General features: G+C 35.9%; 1 protein-coding gene and 1 non-coding gene across 3 annotated transcripts in view; one reads left to right on the forward strand and one right to left on the reverse strand.

The window, feature by feature from the left end:
- The window catches only part of LOC105499700 (interleukin 1 receptor accessory protein like 2), a 1,280,649-nt gene that overhangs the window by 98,296 nt on the left and 1,160,972 nt on the right, over positions 1 to 21,381 (reverse strand). The window lies entirely within an intron of this gene.
- LOC112423301 (U6 spliceosomal RNA) lies at positions 2,018 to 2,124 on the forward strand. Its single transcript, XR_003013725.1, has one exon. It is a non-coding gene; the product is annotated as a U6 spliceosomal RNA (small nuclear RNA).

The raw sequence follows: 21,381 nt of genomic DNA on the forward strand, positions 1-21,381 counted from the left end.
GTATTTGATAACACAACAGGGTGATTACAAGTAAAAATAATTTATTGTACAGTTAAAATGACTAAATGAGTATAACTGGATTGTTTGTAACACAAAGGAAAAATGCTTGAGGGGATGAATACCCCATTTTTGATGATTTGATTATTAGCCATTGCATGCCTGTATCAAAACATCTCATGTACCCCACAATATATACACCTACAATGTACTCACAAGACTTTTTAAAAAGTTTATTGCTCATGTGTTACTCACATGTTATGTCAGTACTGAATCTTACAGACTAATATTTATGTATTATTTATGTTTTTTCTCTTTTTTAATTATTCACCTCTATTCCCTATACATTTACCAACATCTCTTGGTTTTAGTTTCTAGGCACAGGATAATGTAACCATACTTTTGATATCAGGCAAATAATTGGGCCTTCAGGAGGTGACATAAACTCCCTATTGGCACTTAACTACAAATGGGCAGGGGATACAGCTTTCTTCTCAGGAAATGTTCTTCTGGAATAGCTTCACTTCATTAATGGGCTAATATGTGGTAGAATTTGACTATACTGCAATCTCCATCAGAACGTTATTTAACTTCCATTTAATCTTTTTTTAGAGTATACATACTAGGGACAATTTTGGCCCCCTAGGGTACATTTGGTAATGTCTGGAGCCATTTTCGGTTGTGACAACTGGTGGGAAATGCTACTGACATTTAGCTGGTAAAGGTCAGTGGTGTACTACTAAACAGCACAGGACAGCCCCTTCTTCCACCAAAATAATCTTTGCCTGCCATTGAACTGCTTCATTTCAAATAAGGATCACCAGGAAAAACAATTACTTTCTGACTTTTGTAAAATCAGATTGTTAAAGTTGTCTGCAACTTAATGCAAGTATTTATCTTTGTTTGTTCTATACAGCCTGGTGATTAGGAGTAGAGGAAATTACAGAAGTTTAAGTAACACAGAATGAGCAAAGTAGTGTGAGCTTTAGAATGTGCAGTATAGAGACTTATTGAATAAAATCATCAAGTTAAAGAAGTTTTACTTGTCCTATGGGATCCAGTGCTTACATTTCATGCAAAGAGGGTCAATTTCTCAGCAACTGCTAGAACAGGTGACATTTTCTTTGATCTGGCAAAAACAAGAACAATAACAACCACAAGGGACACTTGAAACTTTAAAACTTTGGAGGTTTACTTCACATAGCAAACAGCAGAAAATAATGAAATTACTATGTATCTTGTTAAATATAACTTAAGAAGAAATTTCATGTCATACCTGATGATTTAGTAAATAAATATGTCATCACTAAAGCATTATGATTTAGTATACCTGTTTCTCTGATATAATAGCACTAGTTGAGGAAAACGAAAGTACTATGTAATTATTATTGAGTTTTGACAAGGTGTCATGTAGTTACACATTCAGTTGTTACTATGTAATTATTGAGGAAGACATTTATCTAACACTTTTGTGCCTTGGGAAGCAGCCCCTGCAATGTAGTATCAAGCAAAATCTAATGGTAAAACCAATTTCCCAGTATTTAGCAGTAACCTTTAGCAGGTTCCTTTAGAGACATAGATATTTAAGTGACAGAGATTCCCCTTTGCCAAAGGGGGATCATCAGGTACAAGAGAATACTTTTTTCCTACATTACTTTAGTTAGCCCCATCTTGCTTTCCTGTGTACGGTCCCTAAGTGGATTCTATTGAGTCTGATGCCATCAAGGAAAAGATAAGTTTTCTGTGGTCTCTTCATAATCAGCTCAGTCCACATAGAGAGACTGGAAAGCTTTCCTGCCTTTCAGCTAACCAATCAAGAGAAATTGTGTCTAGAAAAATATTTATCATTACCAACAGACTGCATCAAACTACGATGAGATGGAAGCTACTGTGAATGAGCTCTAGTCTTTCCTGTGATGTTTCAGTGATCTTAAGTGAGCTCATTACTTTCTACCAGTGGAAGAGGTACCCAGCTGGACACAATTTTTATTTTTAAAAATGGTTTTAGAAGCCTTATGCTGTGCTCGCTTTGATAGCACATATACTAAAATTGGTACAATACGGAGAAGATTAGCATGGCCCCTGCACAAGGATGTCACGCAAATTCATGAAGTGTTCCATATTTTTAGCTAGACTAATAAAGAAGAAAAGAGAGAATAATCAAACAGACACAATAAAAAATGAATAAGTGGACATCACCACTGACCCACAGAAATATAAACAACCATCAGATAATACTATAAACAGATCTATGCAAATAAAGTAGAAAATCTAAAGAAAACAGATAATTCCTGGACACATACACCCTCCCAAGACTGAACCAGGAAGAGGTTGAATCCCTCAATAGACCAATAATAAGTTCCAAAATTAAGGCAATCATAAATAGCTTACCAACCAAAGAAAGTACAAGACCAGTTGGATTTACAGCTGAATTCTATCAGAAATATAAAGAGGAGTTGGTACCATTTTTTCTGAAACTATTCCAAATAATTGAAAAAGAAGGACCCCTCTCTAACTCTTTATATGAGGCCAGCATCATCCTGATACCAAAACCTGGCAGAGATACAACAAAAAAAGAAAACTTCAGGCCAATATCCCTGATGAATATTGATGCAAAAATTCTCAATAAAATGCGGCAAACCAAATCCAGCAGCACATCATGCAACTTATCCACCACGATCAAGTTGGCTTCATTCCCAGGATGCAAGTCTTGTTCAACATATGCAAATCAATAAATGTAATTCATCACATAAATAGATCTGAAGACAAAAACCACATGATTATCTCAATAGATGCAGAAAAGGCCTTCAATAAAATTGAACATCCCTTCATGTCAAAAACTCTCAGTAAACTAGGTATTGAAGGAACATACCTCAAAATCATAAGAGCCATTTATGACAAACCCACAGCCAATATTATATTGAATGGGCAAAAGCTGGAAGCATTCCCCTTGAAAACTGGCACAAGACAAAGATGCTCTCTCTAACCACTCCTATTCAACATAGTATTGGAAGTTCTGGCCAGGGCAACCAGGCAAGAGAAATAAATAAAGGGTATTCGTATAGGAAGGGGGGAAATCCAAATGTCTTTGTTTTCAGGTGACATGATCCTATATCTAGAAAACCCCATCATCTCAGCCCCAAAGCTTCTTAAGCTGATAAGCAACTTCAGCAAATTCTCAGGATACAAAATCAATGTGCAGAAGTCACAAGCATTCAGATACACCAACAACAGGCAAGCAGAGAGCCAAATCATGAATGAACCCACATTCACAATTGCTACAAAAAGAATAAAATACCTAGGAATACAGCTAACAAGGGAAGTGAAGTTCGTTTTCAAGGAGAACTACAAACCACTGCTCAAGGAAACCAGAGAGGATACAAACAAATGAGAAAATATTCCATGCTCATGGAAAGGAAGAACCAATATCATGAAAATGACCATACTGCCCAAAGTAATTTATAGATTCAATGTTATTCCCATTAAACTACCATTGACATTCTTCACAGAATTAAAAAAAAAAACTATTTCAAATTTTTTATGGAACCAAAAAGAGCCCATATGGCCATGACAATCCTAAGCAAAAGGAACAATGCTGGAGGCATCACGCTACCAGACTTTAAACTAAACCGTAAGGCTACAATAACCAAAACAGCATGGTAATGGTACAAAAACAGACAGACCAATGGAACAGAATAGAGAACTCAGAAATAAGATTGCACATCTACAACCATCTGATCTTTGACAAATGTCACAAAAAGAAGCAATGGGGAAATAATCCCTCATTTAATAAATAGTGTGGGAGAACTGGCTATCCATTTGCTCAAAATTGAGACTGGACTCCTTCCTCATACTTTATTAAAAAATTAACTCAAGATGGATTAAAGACTTAAATGTAAAACTCAAAACTATAAAAACCCTAGAAGAAAATCTATGCGATAACATTCAGGACATAGACATGGGCAAAGATGTCATGATGAAATAACCATAAGCAATTGCAATAAAAGCAAAAATTGATAAATGGGATCTAATTAAACTAATGAGTTCTGCACAGAAAAAGAAACTATCATTAGAACGAACAGGCAACCTACAGAGTGGGAGAAAATTTTTTCAATTTATCCATTTGACAAAGGTCTAATATCCAGAATCTACAAGGAACTCAAACAAATTTATGAGGTAAAAACAAACGACCCCATTAAAAAACAGGCAAAGAACATGAACAGACACTTCTGAAAAGAAGACATTCATGCAGTCAACAAACATATGAAAAAAAAGATCAATATCACTGGTCATTAGAGAAATACAAATCACAACCACAATGAGATACCATCTTATACCTGTCAGAACGGCCATTATTAAAAAGTCAAGAAACAACAGATGCTGGCGAGGTTGCAGAGAAAGAGGAACACTTTTACACTGTTGTTGGTAATATAAATTAGTTCCACCATTGTGGAAGACGGTGTGGCAATTCCTCAAAGATCTAGAACGAGAAATTTGACCCAGCAATCCCATTAGTGGGTAGATACCCAAAGAAATATAAATGATTCTATACAAAGATACGTGCATGTGTATGTTTATTGCAGCACTATTCACAATAGCAAAGACATGAAGTCAACCCAAATGTCCATCAATGGTAGACTGGATAAAGAAAATGTGGTACATATATACTGTGGAATACTATGCAGTCATAAAAAGTAATGAGATCATGTCCTTTGCAGGGACATGGATGAAGCTGGAAGCCATAATTCTCAGCAAACTAATGCAGGAACAGAAAACCAAACACCAAATGTTCTCATTTATGAGTAGCAGCAGAACAATGGGTACACATGGACACAGGGAGGCAAACAACACACTGGGGCCTGTCAGCGGGTGGGGTGGGGGGAGGGAGAGTATTAGGAAAAATAGCTAATGCATGTTGGGCTTAATAACTAGGTGATGGGTTGATAGGTCCAGCAAACCATCATGGCACACGTTTACCTATGTTACAAACCTTCGCATACTGCATATGTACCCCAGAACTGAAACTAAAACTAAAAATAAAGCCTTATGCTTCTAGGAAGATAGAGTTGCTATAATTTCTCCTATTTTTTCCCACGAGGTACAACTAAGCTATCTGGATATTATGTATAAAGCAAACATAAGATGATGCTGATAAACAGGGAGAAGAAGGCAGATGGGCTAAGGACTACAGGACACAAGGAATGACACAGTGGTTAGGTCCCTGGGTCTTCTTTGTGTCTCATATACACCAGACTTGTTGCTGAATAAGCCAGAAACCCAGAAATAGCAATAGTCGCAGACATAAAAAGCCCAACAAAGACCTGCTCTTCCTATCTAAAAGGCTAAAAAAGGGGAAGCCTAGAAAGATAGAAAACTTTTGGACAATAATTATTATAGTCCAACCAAACATCACAGAAAAAAAATATGGTACCACCCCTGCCCATGCCAGCAAAGGATAATTGGAGAGCCTAGACATTCACTATTAGGATGCTGTAACAAGTTGTCTAGCACGCCATTGGGATGGTATCAGAGATGGCCAAATAGAAAGCTAAGACTTTAATCCCCGCTTGTTGTTAATGAGAATCACATTCTTCTTGCCCTTTTGCAGTATCTGTGTGAGACACCATGTGAGAAGTCTGGACTTCTACCCCGACTCAACTGTAATGAGACATCCCTCTACTCCCCACAGGGGTTCTGTCGGAGGAGGCCTTTCACAATTGCCAAGTAATAATAAAGCCACCTCCACTAAGGTATCAGTGGAGACCATGGAAGAACCTGGAACTCTCACCTATGTAGAAGTAGTTAGGAGACTCTCACTTTGGGTGTCAGTGAAAGCTGAATAAGGAACCTGGGCTTCTACCTTCACCTAGTAACAATGAGCTAATTCCCCTATTTTCCCTGATGGAGCAGTATTAGAGAAAGCCAGCTAAAATAGAAGGTTTAAATAAGAACATAGTACAAAACGTCTAGGTTTAAATTGGAAGCTAGTAGTTATTCCGAAAATAGGAAAATCTCAAAATAAATGAACAAAGGTAATGGATACCAACACCAAGATGACAGAGATATTAAAATTATGTGGCAATTATTTAAACAGTGGTAATAAAAAACTTCAGCAAACAATTATGAAGATACATGAATCAAGTTTAAAAATAGGAAGCCTCAGTATAGTAATAGAAAGTCCCAGCAAAGAATTAGAAATATAAAGAACCAAATGAAAATTCCAGAATTAAAAAGTACAATAATTGAAATAGAAAGCTCAATAGATGGGCTCAAAAACAGAATGGAGGGGAAAGATGAAATAAACCATTGAATTGAAAATAGAATAGTAATTACTCATTCTGGACAGTAGAGAGAAAATAGACTAGAAAAAAAAAATGGATAGTCTAGGACCTATGTGACTACAACAAAAGGTTCAACATTCAAGACATTGGAGTCCTGGGGAGAAAAGGAAAAGATGTTGGTACTCAAATAAATAATGCCTAAAATATTCCATATATGGTATAAATATAAACCTATAGATTTAAAAAGTTGGGTGAACCTCTAACAGGGTAAACACAAAGAAATCCATACTAAGACACAATATGTTTAAACTTCCAGAAACTAAACACAAAGACAAATTTTTGAAAGCAGACAGAGCAAATGACCCCTTATCAACAGCTGAAAATCACTGCTCTTAGTCAATACACTGTTGGAAGTTCTAGCCAGTGCAATAAAGCAAAACAATAGAATAAAAGACATGCAAACTGGAGAGAAAGAAATAAAACTGCCCCTATTTCCAGATGACATGATGTCTATGTTGAAAATCCTAGGGAATCTATAAAAAAATAAAAAAAAAACAACTCCTAGAACTAATAAGAGAGTTTAGCAATGTTTCAGGATATAATATAAGCATACAAGAATCAACTGTGTTTCTATAAACTAAGAAATCAATTCATAGACACTAATTAAAAATATAAAAACCAGCCAGGCGTGGTGGCTCATGCATTTGATCCTAACCCTTTGGGAGGCCAAGGCTGGTGGATCACCTGAGGTCAGGTGTTTGAGACCAGCCTGGCCCACATGGCGAAACACCATCTCTACTAAAAATACAAAAATTAGCAGGTCGTGGTGGTGGGTGCCTGTAATCCCAGCTACTCAGGAGGCTGAGGCAGGAGGATTGCTTGAACCTGGGAGGCGGAGGTTGCAGTGAACCAAGATTGCACCATTGCACTCCAGCCTGGGTGAAAGAGCAAAAACTCTGTCTCAAATAAATAAATAAATAAATGAATAAATAAATATATTTTTTTTATATATAGTATATATGTATGGGTATATATCTCTCTCTATATATATAATATATATACACACACACCCAAAAATATTTTAAATATAGTGTCATTTACAATCATTGAAAAAATAAAGTACTTAGGTGTAAATTAACAAAACATGTGCTGGACTTGTATGCCAAAAATATGGAACACTGAATAAATGAATCAAAAAGGATCTAAATAACTAGAGAGACACAGTGTGTTTGTGAATTGGAAGACTCATCATAGTAAAGATGTCAATTTACTCCAAATTGTTATAAAGGTTTAATGCATTACTATCAACATTCCAGTTAGTTTTTTTTTTTTTTTAGATATAGACAAGATTACACTAAATTTATATGAAAAGTCAAAGAACTTAGAATAGCTAAAACAATATTGCGAAAAAAAGGTAGGAAAAATCATTCCATTTGATTTCAAGATTTATTATATAGCTATAGTCATCAAGACTGTGTGCTCTGGTGGAGATATATATATATGTGTGTGTGTTTGTGTGTGTGTGTGTGTGAACAGGAAACACAAAAATAGAGTCACACAAATATTCCCAGCTGATTTTTTTACAAAAATATAAAAGTACTTCAATGGAGGAAAGATAGGCTTTTCAACAAATGGTGCTAGAAAAACTGGACATCCATAGGCAAAAAATAATGAACCCTGAACTAAGCCTCACAAGTTATACAATAAAAATTATTCAAAATGGATTGAGGACTCAAATGTAAAATGTAACACTGTAAAAGTTTTAGAAAAATAAACAAATTTAACATTCTCAAAATAACATAATTACAGAAATGGAGAGAAGTTTAGTGGTTACCAGGAGTTAAATAGGGGATAGTGGTGGGAGGGAAATGGGTGTTACTATAAAAGTGCAACATGAAGGATTTCTGTCAGGATAGAACTGTTCTGTGTTATACTGTATCAATGTTAGTATCTTGGTTGTCAGATTACACTGTAGTTCTAGAAGAGTTTACCACTGGGGAAAACTGGGTAAAGAGTATATGGGATTTTCTGAATTATCTATTACACCTGCATGGGATTGTAAAATGGTCATTTCAACATTTAAAAATTAATTAGAAAAATTGCTTTGGGTGGAAAAAGAAGAGAAGAATGCAGCAAGACCAGGACAATGTGATGCTTGAGTTTATCTTCTAAGAAATGAAATCTCAGGTATTTGACTATGGGGTACCAGGGTGAAATTGTGGGTGGGACAAGCCAGGATTTTCTATAAATAAGTAATATAAAATATTTACCCCTTTCACATCCTTTGGGGACATGAAGCACATGTGCAGAAGACAGAGAAAACTTGAACCAATGAATCCCAGAAAGCGTACTGAATGGGAAATAATCAACGTGGGAAATCTTTCATTGCTTTTTTGTACAAGGTTAAGAAACACCCACCCTGCTTTTTACTCTAACTTATTTTGGAATCCACATAATTCACAAAAATAAGTAATCTTATTTTTATTTAAATATTGTTGAAAACATGGTAAAGATCACAAAGAGATCAACTAATTGTGAGCTGCAGCTTGCTATTAAAATAATGTTAGATAATTTTAAAATGATTTGAAATGAATCATAAAGCTAAGTGGGTTTTTTATTAGTTTTTGAGTTGGGGAAAGTAAAAATTTCTGTATTTTGTGCTTCAAGTGTGCTCAAAACAGCAAAAAAAAAAACCAAAAAACAAAAACCCGTTTCGAAAAACCATTAAAAGGACAAAAAAAAAAAAAATCCAGTTCAATAAACACATACTCAGCTGGTGAATTAATATTTTATTTCAGTCACTCAGTAAACAATTTACCGTGAAATTTAATATCTTCTAATCTGTCAAAATGAAAGAAAACATCTTATTTGTCTTTTTCAGAAAAACAAGTAATGTTAAATAATATTATCGTGAATATAGTTTTCAAAAGGTCAAGTGTTTTAAAATTCCATCCATAAAAATGTAACAGGTTTTCTCTTGTACGTTGGCTTTTCGTTCTCCCAAATGATAGGAGGAAAAAAAGTACAATATGATGCTTTGTTAAGGTGGCTTAAATTACACACACACACACACACACATACACATAAAATAAAGGCTCATAAAATTTCCTTTTATGTAAGGCTGAGCTCCTTGGGCTATAACTATTCAAGACAAGGGTGAACGTATGAAAATCCACTATGCTTGATGACTTGACTGATTATTTATCAACTACGGTTGGCCCTTGAACAATGCAGGGGTTAGGGCCGCTAATCCCCACTGCCCCCGCTCCACACACATGCAGGTAGAAATCCGCATATAATTTGATTCACCCAAAACTTACTTCTAATAGCCTACTGTTGACTGGTCCCTTATCAGTAGCATACATAATCAGTTAGCACATATTTTATATGCTACATGCATTATATACTGTATTCTGATAATTTAAGCTACAGAAAAAATGTTATTAAGAAAATCATAAGAAAGAGAAAATGTATTCTCTTGTTCATCATTTCCTTGATTGGCTCTCTCATAAATCCTGTGAAGTCATGCACAATATCTGGACACAGTTTTCTCTAGCAGGAGTTTATTGGTTTGGGCTTGATTGTTTTCATGGTTTTTTTCTATAACAAAGACAGCATCTTTAATGGTGTGATCCTTCCAGATTTCCCTGATGCTCTCTCTGTTGAGGAGGTTTTCTTCCATAGCATTGACAATCTCTTCCACAGAGTATTGTATGTAATGAGCCTTAAAGGTTGTTATGGCCCTCTGATCCAGAGGCTAGATTAGAGATATTCTGTTTTGGAGAAAGTAGACCACTCTGATGCCAGTGGTGTTGAACTCACAGGGGCATCTGGTGGTCAGGGGCATTGTCCAATATCAAAAGAACTTTAAAGGCAGTCTCTTACTGACAAGGTGCTTCTTGACTTCAGCATTGATGGAGCCAATCCAGAAAAAGGATTTTCATTGATTGTCCAGGTCTTCTTGTTGTACAATCAACAGACTGGCAACTGGTATTTATCTTTTCCTTTCAAGGCTCAGGGGTTACCAGTTTTATAAATAGGAGCAATCCTATCATAAACCTGACTGCATTTACACAAAAGAGTAGAATTCGCCTGTCTCTTCCTGCCTTTAATCCTGGTGCTTGCCTCTCTTCCTTACCAACAAATGTTCTTTGTGGCATTTTTTCCCCAGAATATGGCACTTTCACTTGCATTAAAAACCTGTTGAGGAAGATATCCTTTCTCCTCAATGATTTTCTTAATGGCATCTGGAAACTTGTGCTGCCTCTTGGTTGTCAAAAGCTGCTTCTCCTGTTATCTTGACATTTTTAAAGCCAAACCTCTTTCTAAAATTATCAAACCATCCTTCGCTGGCATTAAATTCTTCAACTTTGTATGCTTCATATTAAGTTGTCATATATTGACTTGACTTTTGCTTAAATCGTGTTAGAGTTTATAGGTATGCCTTTCTTAGAGCAATCCTGCACTTATCTAAAAGCTTCATTTTCAATACTAAATAAAAAGGTATTTTTCAAAAAGTGCAACATTTTTGCATCTGGTTGTGGAACTGCAGCAATGGCTTCACAAATTCTTTTCTCTCTCTTTTTTTTACAATAATCTTCAAGCTGGATTATTTTACCTTCAAACGGCAGGCAACTGCAGCTGCAGACCTCAATCTATGGTACATAACAAGCAATTCAGCTTTTGCCTGTCATGTCAAGACTTTTTTCTGCTTCTTGGGGACACTTCCAGCATCACTCGTGGCAATTTATATGGGTTCTCATGGTATTATCCAAAGCTTATGGTATTGCACTAAAATCAATGAAAACTACATAAATAACACCAGAGATCCCTTTTTTTCTGTGATACTCAATTTACGGGAGAGAGGAATTGCTCACATGAAGATGATTAGCAGCACACAGCATTTTAAGTGGTACTAGCAATACCTGAGCTCACTGCAATAACAGGAGGTAGCTGCAAAATTATTACAGTAGTATAGTACACACTACAGTTAATTTTATGCAGTTATAATTTGATACTGCATCTTTACATTTGTTTACATTTCTCTCAACTGGGAATGGCACCATGTATGGTCTGTGTTTGTATAAGTTTTGATAAATTTAAACTTTTTTGATACAGGGTCTTTAACTTTTCATAATATACTTTTGTATATTATATTTGTGTAAATGATAAAGTAGACTAGGATGTACATATATTTTGTGCATCCATGACACAACTTTTTCTTATTGTTTTGATATTTCTAGGTTAAGCAATTCATCTCCTAGTTTTTACAAATTGTCACAAATCTCCAAAAATTTTCTGATGTATTTGTGGAGAAAACTCACATGTAAGTGAACCAACAGAGTTCAAACACATGTTGTTTAAGAGTCAATTGTATAGGTAAGTATCATATAGAGAATCCCCTTTACCATTTTTGAGAGATGTGATAGGCTAATTGTTAAAACCTATGAATATACTGTTACCTATTTCTATGTAATAAAATAGCCTAAAACATAGTGACTTAAAATAATCAACATTTATTACTTCAGTTTCTGTTTGTCAGATATTTGTGTATGGCTAGCTGGTTCTGTTCAGTATCTCTTAGGAGGTTGAAGTCTTAACTAGGTCTTCAGGATCCACTTCAAGATGGCTCACTTACATGGCTGTTAGCAGGAAGCCTCAGTTTCTCACCATGGTAGACTTCTCCATAGGATACCTAAATGTCCTCATGACATGGCTATAAATTTCCCTCAGCTTGAACAACCTAAGAGAGAGCCGGTGAGGAGGAAGACACAGTACCTTTTATGATCGAATCGCCAAGGTGACACACACCTGCCTTTGCTTTACTCTACTTGTTAGAAGTGCATTAAGATCAGCCCACACTCTAAGAGAGGGGAACTAGTCTCCACCTCTTGAGGGGAGGAGTTTCAAATAATGTGTGCATATTTTTCAAAAGCACTACCATGGTCAACTTGTTTATTCTGGGCATCTTTCCTTGTATCAGTTGATGATACTCACATTAGTCACACATCCAATAAGAGATCAGGTACACAAAACGCAAGCCATATAACATAAAGGTCAGTGTAAAAATCTAAGATTTTACAAAGGGAGATTCTGAGAGTTCTGTCTAAGATGTGGAATCAGCTCATAAAGAGATGTCATGCTAACAGAGCTTTTCATATGCTATTCCCACTCACAAGCATGAGCATTCTGTATGTATCACTGGAAGAACTTCTGATGTACAGGGGAAAAAAAGCATGAGAGCAGTGAAAATTCTGGCTTTGGTGGAAGATAAAGTAGGAAGAGTGTAGAAGAAAAGGAATGAGAGCTAAACACTGATTGAAGATTTTGCTGAGATAGGGAAAGTTTCTGTAAGTGACAATAAAGGAGGTATGCTTTTGATTTCACAGTGTAATTAGACAACTGGCTAGTGATTTAATAATCTATTTCTATTGCTGCCCTTTTATCTGAAGTTTGTAATGGAATGAATCTAGCACAGGACTGCCAAATCTACTTTGCAGTAAAGAAGAAAACAGACTTTGAAAGTAAGTCCATATCTTTAGCGAATAAAAGAAAGAAAAGATGAAAAATATTGCATTTATTTTATGGAATACTTTTAAACTACTTTTAAAGGGAACCCTCTGCAGCAACTCCAGTGTCAACTGGGAAGTAGAAAAAGAATGCAGAATGGCTTTCAAACTGTTCCTCTTTTGAAAGTAGTAAGCTGCTCTATGAATCAGCTGACAAAAATTAGAAACTGATAAGTATTAGACAACTATAATATTTGAGATTCTGAGACTGGCCTCCATGTATTTTTATAGTTCCCCAAATTCCTCTTGTTATTAATTTATAGTTTTATCCCATTGTGGTCAGAGAAGGTTCAGAATATAATTTCAACTTTTTTGAATGTTTTAAGACTTGTTTTTTGGCTGAACATATGGTCTATCCTCGAGAATGGTCTATGTGCTGCAGATAATAAATTGTGTTCTGCAGCCATTGGATGAAATGTTCTGTAAATATCCAGTAAGCTCATTTGGTCTGTAGTACAGATTAAATTCAACGTTTCTTTGTTGATTTTCTCTCTGGAAGGCCTGTCCAATGCTGACAGTGATGTGTTGAAGTCTCCAGATACTATTGCATTAGGCTGTATCTCTCTTTATCTCTAGTAATATTTGCTTTGCATATCTGGGAGTTCCAGTGTTGGGTTCTTATATATTTATAATTGTTATATCCTCTTGCTGAATTGACTCCTTTATTATTATATAATGATCTTCTTTGTCTCTTCTTACAATTTTTCTTGAAATCTATTATTTCTGATATAAGGATAGCTATTCCTGCTTTTTCCATTGACATGAAATATCTTTTTCCATCCCTTTATTTTCAGCCTTTGTGTGTTTTTATAGGTAAAGTGTGTTTCTTCTAGGCAATATATCACTGGATCTTGTTTTTTTTTGTTTTTTTGTTTTTTTGTTTTTTTTTTTTAATCTATCCAACCACTGAACCTCTTTTGATTGGAGAGTTTAGTTCATTTACATTCAATGTTATTATTGATAAGTAAGGATTTATTCCTGCCATTTTGTTATTTGTCTTTTTATTGTTTTGTGGTCTTCTCTTCCTTTTTTCCTTCCTTCCTGTCTTCCTTTTAGTGAAGGCAATTTTCTTCAGTGATATGTTTTCATTTATTGCTTTTTATTTTTTATATATCTGTTTTATGTTGTTTTGATTTGAGGTTACCATGAGTCTGCAAATGATATCTTATAACCTGTTATTTAAAACTGATAATAATTTAACACAAGTTGCATAAACAAACATGCAAAATGAAAATTACTAAAAACTCTACACTTTAACTTTGTCCCCCTGCTTCTTAACTTTTTAAAATTTCTATTTATATCTTATTGTACTATGTCTTGGAAAGTTGTTATAGTTATTATTTTCTATTTCTTCATCTTTTAATCTTTCTACTCAAGATATGAGTAGTTAACATACCATAATTCCAGTGTTGTAATATTCTATGTTTTTCTGGTTACTTACTATTAGCAGTGAGTTTTGTACCCTCAGATGATTTTTTATTGCTTATTAATGTCCTTTCCTTTCAGATTAAATAACTCTCTTTAGCATTTCTTGTAGGATAGGTCTGGTGGTGATGAAATCCCTCAGCTTTTGTTTGGGAAAGTATTTATCCTTCATGTTTGAAGGACATTTGCACTAGATATACTATTCTAGGAAACAGTTTTTTTCTTTAGCACTTGAAATATATCATACCACTCTCTCCTGGCCTGTAAGATTTCCACTGAGAATCTGATTCCAGAACATATTGCAGCTCTTTTACATGTTATTTCTTTTCTCTTGCTGCTTTTAGGATCCTTTCCTCATCCTTGACCTTTGGGAGTTTGATTAACTCCCAAATGCCTTAAAGTGTCTTCTTTGGGTTCAATCTACCTGGTGTTCCATAACCTTTTTGTAATTGGATATTTATATCTTCTTCTAGGTTTGGGAAGTTCTCTGTCATTAAATCTTTGAATAAACTTTCTACCCCAATATCTCTCTCTCTTTCCTCTTTAAGGCCAAAAACTCTTAGATTTACCCTTTGAGGATATTGTCTACATCTTGCAAGCATGCTTCATTGTTTTTTATTCTTTTCCTTTGTCTCCTTTGAGTATTTATTTTCAAATAGCCTGTCTTCAAGCTCACTAAATCTGTCTTCTGCTTGATCAATTCTGCTGTTAAGAGAATGTGATGCATTCTTCAGTACGTCAATTACATTTTTCAGCTCCAGAATATTTTTTATTCTTTTTAATTACTTCAATCTCTTTGTTATGTTTATCTGATAGGACTCTGCATTCCTTCTCTGTGTTATCTTGGATTTTGTTGAGCTTCCTCAAAATAGTTATTTTGAATTCTCTGTCTGAAAGGTCTCTATCTATGTCTCTCCTGGATTGGTCTTTGGTGCCTTATTTAGTGCATTTGTTGAGTTTATGTGTTCCCCGGTGGTGTTGGTGGGGGTTTTTTGTTGTTGTTTTGTTTTGTTTTGTGTTTTGTTTTTTTGTTTGTTTTGTTTTTTGAGAAAGAGTCTCACTCTGTTGCCCTGGCTGGAGTACAATGGCATGATCTCAGCTCACTGCAACCTCTACCTACCAGGTTCATGTGATTCCCACGCCTCAGCCACCCAAGTAGCTGAGACTATAGGCACGTGCCACCACACCTAGCTAATTTTTTTTTTTTTGAGACAGAGTCTTGCTCTGTCACCCAGGCAGGAGTGCAATGGTGCAATCTCGGCTCACTGAAACCTCCGCCTGCTGGGTTCAAGCAATTCTCCTGCCTCAGCCTCCCAAGTAGCTGGGACTAAAGGCACGCACCACCATGCCTGGCTAATTTTTTTTTTTTTTTTTTTTGTATTTTTAGTACAGATGGGGTTTCACCATGCTGGCCAGGCCGGTCTCGAACTCCTGACCTCATGATCTGCCTGCCTCCCAAAGTGCTGGGGCTACAGGCATGAGGCATCACACCTGGCCAATTTTTTGTATTTTTAGTACAGACGGGGTTTCACCCTGTTGGTCAGTCTGGTCTTGAACTCCTGGCCTCAAGTGATCTACGTGCTTTGGCCTCCCAAAGTGCTGGGATTACAGGCATGAGCCACTGTGCCTATCCTCTGGGGGTTCTTGATGCTTGTGGATGTTAGTCAGTGTCTGCGTATTAAAGAGTTATTTATTTTAGTGTTTGCAATCTTAGCTTATATGTGCCTACTCTTCTTGAGAAGGTTTTCCAGGCATTTAAAGGATGTGGGTGTTGCAATGCAAGACTTTTGTCACTATAGTCATATCTGCTTTAGGGGGCACCCAAAGCCCAGGTATGCTGTGGCTCTTGCTGACTCGTGGAGGTATTGCTTTGGTGGTCTTGGGCATTTCCCTGGATCACCAAGCAGAAACTCTTGTTCTCTTCCCTTACTTTCCCCTAAACAAATGGAATCACTCTCTCCATGCTGAACTGTGTGTAACTGGAGAATGGGTGAGTTAATGATTTTTTTTTTCTAACTTCTTAGTCTGTGCAGCTTTCTGTGAGAAGGATGGGTCTAATATTCTAAGGTCTGGTCGGTCAGCCATGTTATAATAACCTTACTAATCAGACTGTAATCTATTTAAGTAGATTTTAGAAAGTCAATTTTTTTTTTATTTGGTGCTTCCAAACATGATAGATGGCCACTATAACAGGTCACTGGATTAATGATGATAGGCCGGTTTCGGTGGCTTATGCCTGTAATCCCAGCAATTTGGGAGGCCGAGGTGGGTGGATCACCTGAGGTCAAGAGTTCAAAACCAGTCTGGCCAACATGGTGAAACCACATCTCTACTAAAAATACAAAAAACTTAGCCAGGTATGGAGGTGGGTGCCTGTAATCCCAGGTAGTCGGGAGGCTGAGGCACAAGAATCACTTGAATCGGGAGGTGGAGGTTGCAGTGAGCCAAGATCGTGCCATTGTACTTCAGCCTGGGCAACAAGGGCAAAACTCCATCTCAACAAAAGAAGAATGATGATAATGACTATGTTGATTCAAGTCTTTTAGTATACCACTACATGCTGAACTCTCTAGTGGGAAATAGAAGCAAAGTAAGACATACCTCTCAAGTCTACGAAAGTATAGCTCTGAGTAAGGTACATGTTCACAATATCAAGGTACAGATGGATGAGAAAACACAAAATTGGTCACTAAATTATCTGAGACATCCCAAAGAGAGGAATTTCCTTAGAAATAATGTTATGAAAGTTAAACAGAACACTTATACTTCCCACACAGAGACAAACTCTGTGTGTCTAGGTAGTAGACACACAGAGTTTGATATTCCAACTGATGGAACTGGCTGAAAGTACAAATACAATTAGGTTCAAGAAGAATTTAGAATAAGTTTCTAAATGACAGACTCATAATAAATTACAGATGGCTAGGAATATATAGGGATGTCCTCAATTTTTTATTTTGACATTACAGATAACATCATTCTACCACTATATATCTTTATGCTTTTTTCAGGAATAGCATGAGTGTACAGGGTATGTGTTTATGTGTGTGTATGTAGTAGTAGTAATAGGAGTAGTCAGAGTCAGAATCATAATAGTAGTGTGATCATAGATTGTGTAGGGCCTATAAATGTGACATGGAGGAAATGAACTCTATTTACAAAGGTAAAAAAGAAATCTAAAATAGTTTGTCATGGTCAAAGATATTAATGGACAGTTATATGTAGCCTATGTGTGATCCATGAGTCTAGAGAAAGTCAGAAGTAGAATAAACAATATTCTGAACAATGAGTTTTTGCTTTCTTTAGAATGGAGAATATGTGCTTCTTGTGCAGCTAAAACCAGGACCCTTGATTTGAGAGACAGAGGAATCTGTGATATTCTTTGGAAAATTTGTCAATTTTACACCCTGTGAAAAGAGAGAAGAGAATCAAAAGACCTCTCAAGCTAAAGATATTGCCATAAAGTCCTCCAGAAACCATACCACTTCTTAACAGGAACCCAAATGAGTGACTGGTTAGGGCGTATGGTCTCTGCTTTGCAGGAAAATAAAACAAAGGTAAAGTGTGCATTAAAAAATGATATAACTACTGGACAATACATTATTTGGAAGGATATAATCTGTATCTCAGTTATTTTGGGTCTCCTAGAGCACCTAATATAGTACTTCTCACAAAATAGGTGCTCAATAAGTATGTTCTGTCTTTTTTGTTGAATAGTAGTAAACAAAGATAACCAAACAGGTTGTGATATGAAGACTTGCTATTATGCAATGGTGATTATTTTCCTTTCATGTATCTACTCCAAAACAAAGATACTACAAATAATGGGTGTATGCATATGTAGAACTCACTTCAAAACTATATCAAATATGGTCCCATTTGACTATTTTCGGTCAGAATATTTTAAATTTAATATTTAAAAGTCCTCAGCCCTCCTTTCTAGTCCTCCATTGCTTGTGTACCAATATCTATTACCAAACAGGCTAAAAACATCTTATTTAATTTGCTTTTCTGCAAATAAGTAAGCTCCATTTCAATACTGCAACCAAAGTCATGTTTCTGGCATTTATTGACTTCCTATTTTAGAATAATTTCCCTTCTTTGCTTTTCAGAACACACCACTATGGCTTTCAGAAACACATCAACTTGTTTTCCTGTCATCAGAATTTGGGCTGAAAGAAAATGAATTTGGAAAGTCTGTGAGACCTAGGTAGAGATCACTCTCCAGTTTAACTCTCCCTTCCTGCTCTTCCCACTTATCCCATTGACAGACAATTCCTGGAGCAAGGGTAGGCAGAAGCCCCAGAGAAATGTGCATTTTTTAAGAAATTTTAGATTTGGTTGAAATGGTGGAAAATCCTCTTGTGGTTCTGAGAGTGAAGTTTCTTCAATATGGCCATGCTGGCTGACACCTTTTCATTTGGTACTTTAAAACTTTGGATGTTTCTTTCTGCTGTAAGCCTAACATAAGTGATATTAGGTCATACACTGATCTGTTCCTAAAAAGTGTCCAAGTATCACTTTTATGCACTGGAAACAAAAATCTATTTGGGCTCTAAATCAGGACCCAGGCACAAAGTACCAATCTTTGGTCTGTGACAGTGGAAACTTATGGGGCACCCCATCTCTCCCACCATACAACACCCCATCCCATCTCATCCCAACCCATCTCATTCTGTATACATATATAATTTCTTTAATTACAAAGTAATCATTTATCTTCTATTTCTGAAATTGTTTTCTGTATTGCCAATTATTTAGTGACTTTTGGCTTACGATGCTCTGTAATATGTTGCTCTTCTTACGTTCCAATGGACTTGTTCAGCTGCAAAAATGTTATAAACAGTCTTAGCCTATTTTGCAATTATCTGTATTACTTGAATGTCAGACTACAAGTAAAGCACATTTTTGATGAAGAGAATTCACTTAACATTTTAGCCATAAACCTGGATATTTGAAAAAGCATGAATCAGACAGTAGAAAGTGTCGCAATTGTATCACTCTTCATTTTGCTTTTTAGTCCTTCTAAAAGTGATATTTTGTTGATAAAGGAATTAGACCACTGGCATCAACATGGTATATCTGAAAGCACCCTTCCTTTATCATTGCAGTTATCAGGTTTTCTTGTCTTGGCTTTTATACATTTTTTTTTTTATTTTTGTGGGTACATAGGAGGTACCTAAATTTATGGAATAAATGAGATGTTTTTATACAGGCATGCAATGTGAAATAAGTACATCATGGAAAATGAGGTATCCATCCCCTTACACACTTATCCTTTGAGTTACAAATAATCCAATTACACTCTGTAAGTTACTTTAAAATGTATAGTTAAATTATTATTGACTATATTCCTATATTCACCGTATTGTTTTATCAAACAGTAGGCCTTATTCATTCTATTTTTTGGTACTTATCAACCATCCTTACCTCCTTTCCAACCCTCGCACTACAATTCTCAGCCTCTGGTAACCAATCTTCCATTCTCCATGTCCATGAGTTCAATTGTTTTAGTTAACAGGTTGTTGTCTGAATTGAAATATTGGGAGATTGGCATGTAACTTTTAATTTTAATTTCCCATTTTAAAAATCTTTTATTGTTGTAGAGGTTAGCAGGTAATGGAAGAAAAGAGAAGCAAGTGAATTTGAAGGCTTATCACAGTGTCTTAACGTGATCAGCGACCAACAAGTAGTATCTATGATGACAATGATAATAATTGCAGTAAAATGAAGAGAGAGAAGATTGGATAATTGGAGAGGATGGTAATTTTCAGGTAATAGAAAGCATCTGAGCAAGCAGTGGATTTTAGGATAAGCATAACATGATGGGGACAGTTTAGTTAGAAAGGAGGACACATTCTGAGGAATCAAAATAGCAGACAAAGGTTCATGTCAGGATTAAGAACCTTGAGTGTGAGGCTGATGAATTAAGAATTTTTTTGTAGGCAGTGAGGAGCCTCTGGCATTTGATGGGTTCTTGCTAGAATCAAATGGATCTGTAGGTTCTTTTAGCAAGACAGGTATATACCTACATGTCACCCAACACAACTCAGTACAAAGAAAGATTAAGGAAATCAAATGATAATTTTAATCTAAAGTTGTCAGTTAAGTGGATTGACAGTTTCTCTTTCTAGCTCAAGCCACCTACCCCCTACCTTAAAATTACTGAACCAAATGGTTATTTTGACACAGACACTGCAAATGTGGCTCTAAAGGCATATACTCGGTGAAGGTCAAGTGAAAAGTTTATAGATTATATGAAAATATCATTGTATGGGATCACATTTTCTCATATTGCATTACATTTTGAAATTATAAAATAATAATTAGTTATTAAATTGCCTTAAAACACTCATTGTGCTAAATACTGTGCAAAGCCTGCACCTGCTTTCAGGAGGTCTTCACAAGGGAGTAAACACATGACTGAAAAGTGAGAGAATTAACAAAAGGAGAAAATACAGTATTGGAAAAGAGAAGAACAGTGAGGCAGAGTTGCAGTTTTCAACAATCCAAGAGGGTACAAAAGTCACATAATAAATTTCCATAACTAGGAATAACAGAAATTGAAACCCCGTTAAGTGAAAATATAATGCAAAAAGCACATTGTAAAATGAGCACCTTAGGGGACAATAGTGCAAATAATATATAAAGATACAGATTTCACAGAATTATAGAACTAAGAAGAATCTAGAGATATCATTTTGTCCATTCTCTTGATCTTCATGCAAAACCTCACCTCAGTCATCTCACGCAAGACAGAATCTATCCTGTTTGAAACCAAAATGTAAAACAGCCCAGAGGTGATTGTATAATCTCTAAAGTAATGTATTCTTGATGTTTGACATCCTTCATTGCCAGTAAACTCTTCCTTAAGCTTTCTCCTGCTATAGTGTCATTTCCTGTGTCTCCACCCTCTCTGCAGATGGGGAGCATCTGGTCCTAATGATTGTCTTTCAGGTCCTAGAAGACCATTACTAAGTCACCTCTTAGCCAGCTCTTCTATGGGCTTAACAATCTTAATTCCCCTTGGTTTTCTCTTCTTCGGCTGATTTTCCTGCTGTTTATCATGTCTGTGTGGGATAGCTTTATAATAAGAAAAACAATCTTGC

Source organism: Macaca nemestrina, chromosome X, assembly GCF_043159975.1.
Source record: "Macaca nemestrina isolate mMacNem1 chromosome X, mMacNem.hap1, whole genome shotgun sequence".
NCBI lineage: Eukaryota > Metazoa > Chordata > Mammalia > Primates > Cercopithecidae > Macaca > Macaca nemestrina.